The sequence below is a fragment of the Atractosteus spatula genome, chromosome 11 (genome assembly GCF_055471065.1).
Source record: "Atractosteus spatula isolate fAtrSpa1 chromosome 11, fAtrSpa1.hap1, whole genome shotgun sequence".
NCBI lineage: Eukaryota > Metazoa > Chordata > Actinopteri > Semionotiformes > Lepisosteidae > Atractosteus > Atractosteus spatula.
In genome coordinates this window covers 26,078,358-26,084,839 of record NC_142716.1, presented here as the reverse complement: position 1 = coordinate 26,084,839, position 6,482 = coordinate 26,078,358, and the positions used below count along the sequence as shown (strand labels likewise).

General features: G+C 37.4%; 1 pseudogene; it reads right to left on the bottom strand.

Moving 5' to 3' along the window:
- Nucleotides 1-838: 838 nt before the first annotated feature.
- LOC148823738 (deoxyribonuclease-2-alpha-like) lies at nt 839-6,210 on the bottom strand (annotated as a pseudogene).
- Between the last annotated feature and the right edge of the window lie 272 nt (nt 6,211-6,482).

Genomic DNA, 6,482 nt, shown 5'->3' with positions numbered 1-6,482 from the left:
TCGAAACACCAGCACGGCACTGTAACCTTATTCTTTATAAAAATGTGAACATAAACTCTCTCTTTTAAAGTGTACAGGCCTATTACAAAGCCAGTCGAAGTGGACAGCTCCACAGAGTAAACAGTCATATAATCCAATGCTTCAAGTTGATCAATAATGTAGTAACTGTACTGTATATGAAGATGTGGTGATTGTTTTTATTTAACCTTATCCATCTGTTCTGAAAAGCATAGGTTGTCTTGTGTTTTGCAATACGTAGTCTGTGGTGTTATTGATTTAGCTAGTAAAAATATATATATATTATTCATCCATTGTGTGGTTTCTGTGTAAAGTGTTGTCAGCATTACACTATTAATGTATTACAAAACTGCTGTGAAAACAAACTTAACACTGGAGATCACTTGCATTTGCAATATTTTGAGAAAAGTGTAGCGTTGAAAGCTAATACACACGTATATTCCCCCAGATATATTCAGTACTTCATTCAAAAAATGTTTTTTTAGATGCATGACTTCCTCATGATACATATCCTTTCTAAATAAATTTTACTTTTGCTATTAAGGTCAGTACTGAATAGTTTAGGAACATGTAAAGGTTTATTCCATGCTGAAAAGAGAAGAAAAGAAACAATATTTCAGCTGTAGAGTCTTCTTCAGGTGTCAGTTCCCGTTTCTTTTCTTCTCTTTTGCAGCCTACGCGTGTTGACGCACTACCTACTTGAGCTACTGCAGAGTTTTCTTACATATTACTTACCACCATTTGCTTTGACTTGGAAAAACTATGCAGTATCTTTTGAAAAGCAGCCCTTTCTTGTTCGTCTATTTCTGCCAGCCACGTGTTACTGGCAGTCCTCAAATGTGTCAACTACTGTGAGGAAGGCCTTCCACACTCCAGGCCTGCTTGTGCACACAGCCCCGCCTCCTCTTCTCGTTTGACTGATCTCTCAGTTCGTGTCCGCGATGCAGGTCCAGTGCGGACCCCCACCCTTCATCACACACCACTTTGAGTGGTCCACCATGATGCCGAAAGGCCTGGCCTCTGGCAGCTGCATCGTCGTCACGTTGTACACCTTGTGCGCCACGGAGCAATTCAACGGCAGAGGCCGATGAAGCTTCCCCCAACTTTTGGCAAAGAAGTCGTCTCCTAAATAGTTAACCAGCAAACCCGAGTAGAGATCTGAAACGGAACAGAGTCACAGGTTCCATGTTAGAATCTGTCCCAGGCACACTTTCTACCCAAGAACAAGTGAATGTGTATTTCTCCCCCCCCTCTCTGAATGCTGTACTGTACTGGCTGCTACCCAGAACATTCTTTTTTAAATCAACACCACCAATATACAGTAGATCAAGTGTGAAGTGTGACATATTGCTTTTGAAGGGCGGTGTTTAAAACTTACTGGATTGTTCCTTTTCTACATAACATTTTTTTAAATGTATTTAAATAAAATATGACAACCGTTTCCAATAACCTTTAAAGTAACAGCAGAATGAGATCCTTGGATCAATTAATCAATTTCTTTTCAAAACTAGTTGAGTTTAATGGAACAAACTGCACGTGTTATTTAAGTCCTGGTTCCTTTCAAGAAACAGCAGGATGAGATCCCTGAATGAACTACTAAGAAATTAGCTAAATGGGCCAAATGTAACCTCTCCTGTTCTTAGGTATTAAATGGTATCTAAAGAAGCTACACAAGTTATATTTTTATCTTTTCTTATGTTTAAATCAACATACCAAGAAAAAAACATTTGTTTTAGATTGTTGTATGAATAAAAGATTGAAATATTCTATTAATCAATTTGCTCAAGAATTGGGCTTTACAGAATGTTAATAAAGCACCTACAAACTTCCTCAGACACAAATCCTAAACCTAAATTACTACTGAATATAAATGAATGCTTTACTAACATCCCATAAAATCTCTGTTGAAAGAAAGCGATGCTATGAAACCTTAAATCTAAAGTGTAACCGCAGAAACATGTAGGAAAGTTCAGTTGCCAGGTGGCAGATTGAGAAAGTTTCACCAAAACGAAGTCTGCTTTTTTATATAAATACATCTTCAATTGGGAAAGGCTTTGGCTAAAAATAAACTGGATATTGTTCCAACAAAATCTTTGTGAGAAAGTGGGTCTTGCTGGCTAGAAACGGCCAACATACAATAGAGTTAGACTTTGTAAAAATAAAATAAATTCAGATTCTGAGAGGCTCAATAAGTGCTTGTTCAGAGTAAATCAGACATTGTTGTCCGAGTTTCAGCAGTGATACATAATTCACTGAATACCAACACCAACACAACAAGGCTGGGCACTTTGGGATATCCAAGCGATCTCAAACGCGTCCGATAACTGCAACCTCTATGACCAGCTGGGCACCAGTGCTCTTGTAGTGTTGTCAGTGAAAGAAACATCATTGGTACAACTTATGCCAACTCCAACACTTAGCATCACTGTGGGGCTGTTATAGCACATATTTTGAAGGAATAAGTACATTTCGTCATCTCTTCCAAGCTGGTACTGGTCTGGAACTGTGATAATTCATAAGGCATGCAAAAAATTAACTATTGATTCCAAATATCTAAAATGAGAAAAATAGCTGATGTGACATTTTCACTTCTCCAGGAACAAACTGCAATAATGAAGCACAGAGATTGTTTATGAATCATGGCAACTGTGTTGTTCACTACTGTTTCTGTATTTCGAATTGGAGAAAAGTTTCTAAAGAAGCGATCAGTTGGGAAAAAAACGTGATCCATAGACTTTACTGATTTTTTTTTTGTAGATTCTAGCTCTGCCTTGGCTTTCTTTTTCTGAACACTGACAGGTTTTGTGCCTTCGCAATGTTGTTTTCCCCCATCTCACACATTGTTTGAGCAGCTTTTGAAAAGAAATGCGAATGAAGGGGGATGTCTGAAGCAAGTTGTAGAACAGAAAAATACGTTTTGTTTAATCTTAAAACCAATATCTGGCATTGGTATGGGTGGTAGTGCCATTTGCATAAGGGAAATTTCAAATCGACTTGCATTTATCAGAAACTTCATGAAAAGGAATTGAGATTCGAGAGGGAAGAAGTGGTGCTCACCGTCGTTAAATCTAGAGTATTTTGCAAAGCTGGTAAAAGTTTCCCCTGCTAAAGATGTCAGGGGCAGCTGCTTAAACCAAGGCTCTTTCCTGGGATAGCATGTTCTCTGAGCCACACACTGAAGGTCTCTGTGGAAGGTTTGGGGGATGTGATAGTCAAAAGAGTATACATGGATATACTGGAGTTGCACAGCTGTAGAGACAAGAATGAAAAATAACCAACAGTAAGCATGGCATTTTCATACATCCAGGTCAAATGCCCCCTTTCTTTTTCCATTAGTTTGGAGAGTTTCCTTTATTTATTTTCATTTGTTTAACTATCCTCCAAGTTCTAAAATGTTGACATACATTTTCAGCAGCCACAATACACATCATTTAGATTTAATTAGAAAGTCTAAGGCTATTTCGGTATTTATTTTCATCTGTATACACAATGAGGTGTAAGTCTATTAGTGTCTACCTATTCTCAGGGTTATATTAAGCATGCATATGAAATTGAACCACTGCAACAGAAAATAGCAGAATAGACTAGTTTTTGCCCCACAGGTAAATTTAAAATAGGAAAAGAACAGGTGCACCAAACCAGAACAAAAACTGCCAATACTTGAATCTTAAAATCTGGAAAAATTGTACCAAAGGCTTTCAGAAAGTGATAGACAGCTGCAATGTCAATGCCATGGACATACTAAAGCTCAGCAATCAAAGTTGTTCAAGAAAAGCTTCACACAGCTGTATGTACATGTGAACGCCTACCTATATCCTTGAAGGTGCTGTATGTGTAAGTCCTGCAGAAGAAGGTCTGTGCATTTTCATGCCAACTGGAGGGCCAGAATGATGTAGAATGATTTTTCACATCTGGAAGCTCCGGGGTGCTGTGAACCAGCCACACTCCTGTCTGTCTGTCTAACATCACAATCCCTGAAAAAGGTCACACAAGATGCATTCAAATCTCAAAATTTGATCGTTTTTGATCCGTCTGGTTTTTCAGTTTCAATGTTTTTAAAGGACAAGTCTGCTCTGTTTGAACAGAGTCCATTATCAAGCCTGCTTCCAGCTGACGAAGTCAATTAATCAATTCAGTTCAAGAATCAAACAAGAACTGTATAATTAATCAAACTAAACAAAAAAACTTCTATTTTGGGCTAGTTTTCAATTCTCTTAATCTGACTTTTGGCTTTTTTGTCCAACCGAATTTAACTGAACATACTTCATGGCCAAAAGTCAGATTAAGAGAATTGAAAACCATAGTCCAAAATAGGACTATTCTTAATCCTATTAATTATTTTCAGTTCTCTGGAACTGACAATTGGCCATGAAGTATGTAGATTTATTTCTTAATCTCAACAATTTAATTTACTGTATTCGTTTAGAAATGGGCTACTGTAAATTCAATTCAATAGAAACCTAGAGCCCAAAACAAGCATCTTTAGTTTTGTTTTACCCAGCAGATGAATCTTTTATTATTAACATCAGTATTATATTGACTTACAGAGGTGTTTTTAAACTCAGTGATTTTCACCAGGAGAAAAAGCTTTGAAGGCAACAGATTTGTTCTTAGCTTATGAGATGCCTCAGTCAAAGAAATGTAAATTGGAAAAAAAACAAATGAACAAAAACAAGATAGAAATATATACTTTAAAGCTTTATGATTCAAGTTTTAAAACCAGAAAACACAGAAAGCTGGTGTTAGTATTCTTCAGACACAGTATATACTTCGGACGTGCCATCATGTCTTGACCATACACAGTAATCATAAAATAGAGGTTTTCTACTGAATCAATGATTTGGACAAAATCTGCAGAATCACACATGTAAATGTTCTACCCTGAAATACTGTAAATTTTAAAATATTTTATTTTAGATATATATAAAATGAACAATTCACATCCTGCATATGTAGCAAACATTGCACTTGGCTTTAATCATAGCAATAAGCAAGCAAACCCAGCAAGTATTACAGATACAATTAAATTGTTTGTTGTGCTGTCTATGATGTTTTTTTCCCCCCCATTTTCTGTGTCCTTCTGTCTTGTACATTATAAAATGTTACTTACCTTTGCTGTGTCCAAAAGATGAAGGAGCAGGTTTAAATGACTTTGGAGGTTGATCGTTGTATAGAAGATACCCAAAGTCCACAGTCTTTTAGGAAGGAATATAAAAAATATCAATACAAAATTTGTATTTGTATTGCACAAAAGGCTTTTGAATTATAAGAGAAACCTGTGAAAATAAACACATCGAAAAGACAATGTATATCCTGACCTCACTTTCTGGGAGATGACACAGATTATAAATAAAGGTTTCTTACCTTTTTATGAATGTAGGACAAAAAAGGCTGCAAAGTCTGCCCCACTGCACTCTTGGAGTCATTCACCAATTTCTTCCCATATACCCAGCCATTGGTATGGTCATCCATGTAGAGGTATCGCAGACCTCTTCCTTCATCGTGGACTGGCAGCTTATACAGAATAAACCTGTATGATTCCAAAAACACATAAAAGAGTATTACATACTGTATACTGCTCTAGAAGTGTGACACTGTACAATGTGTCCTGGGTGTTGGACAGACAGTGTTAACTGTTGTGATCACTAGAAAATAAAAAGGGCACTTAAACAATACTAGTGTCTGTTGCCAGTCTGTGGGTGCACTGGTGCTTCTGGGAGATGAACAGAACCTGTGGCAAGAGAAGAAGGGTCAAGCAGCCTTGATCATTTCTAGGTGATGTAGTGGCCTACAAAGCGAAAATAGCTCTTGTTTTTAGGGGTCGCCCATGTTTGACATGAGCATTGTGGAAAAACTGGAATAATCTTATGCGATTAGAGCTCATTTTCTGCATTTTAAACCAGCAGAGCTCTGTAGAACTGAACTGCAGCAGTTGACAAAGAGTCAACAGTTGACTAAAAGAAGCGAGGCAAGGCAAGCATCTCACAAACATTACTCTCCTCAAGAATACATTCTGGTGAATCGTTTCAAAACGAACTATTGAAAGGAAAAAAAAACTTTAAAATCCAATAGTAATTTCTTTATGACAACAAAAAATCATAGACACTGTACCCTGGATTTACAGATGCAGCCATTCAAAATGCGCGGCACAGGCACGTACCGGGGGTAATTGGCTACGTCATCGCGCATCATGACGCCAGATGACGCAGAATACCGCGGTACGTGATTGGTTGACCGACAGGGGCACTTGTGGTGTGTTGGTCGGTCGTAGAAAGATTTAAATGTCTTTACTGTGCCCGTTTAAGTATTGAATATTTATATGGAATTTTACCACTGAAGGGAAATCTTAGTAGCTGAGCATAAAAAGAATAGGAGCATACTGTAACGCGTGTGAAGGCCATAAACGATATTAATTTTGGAACATAAACATACAGTACATGGCTGGTCTCGGTACTTTAAAGAAA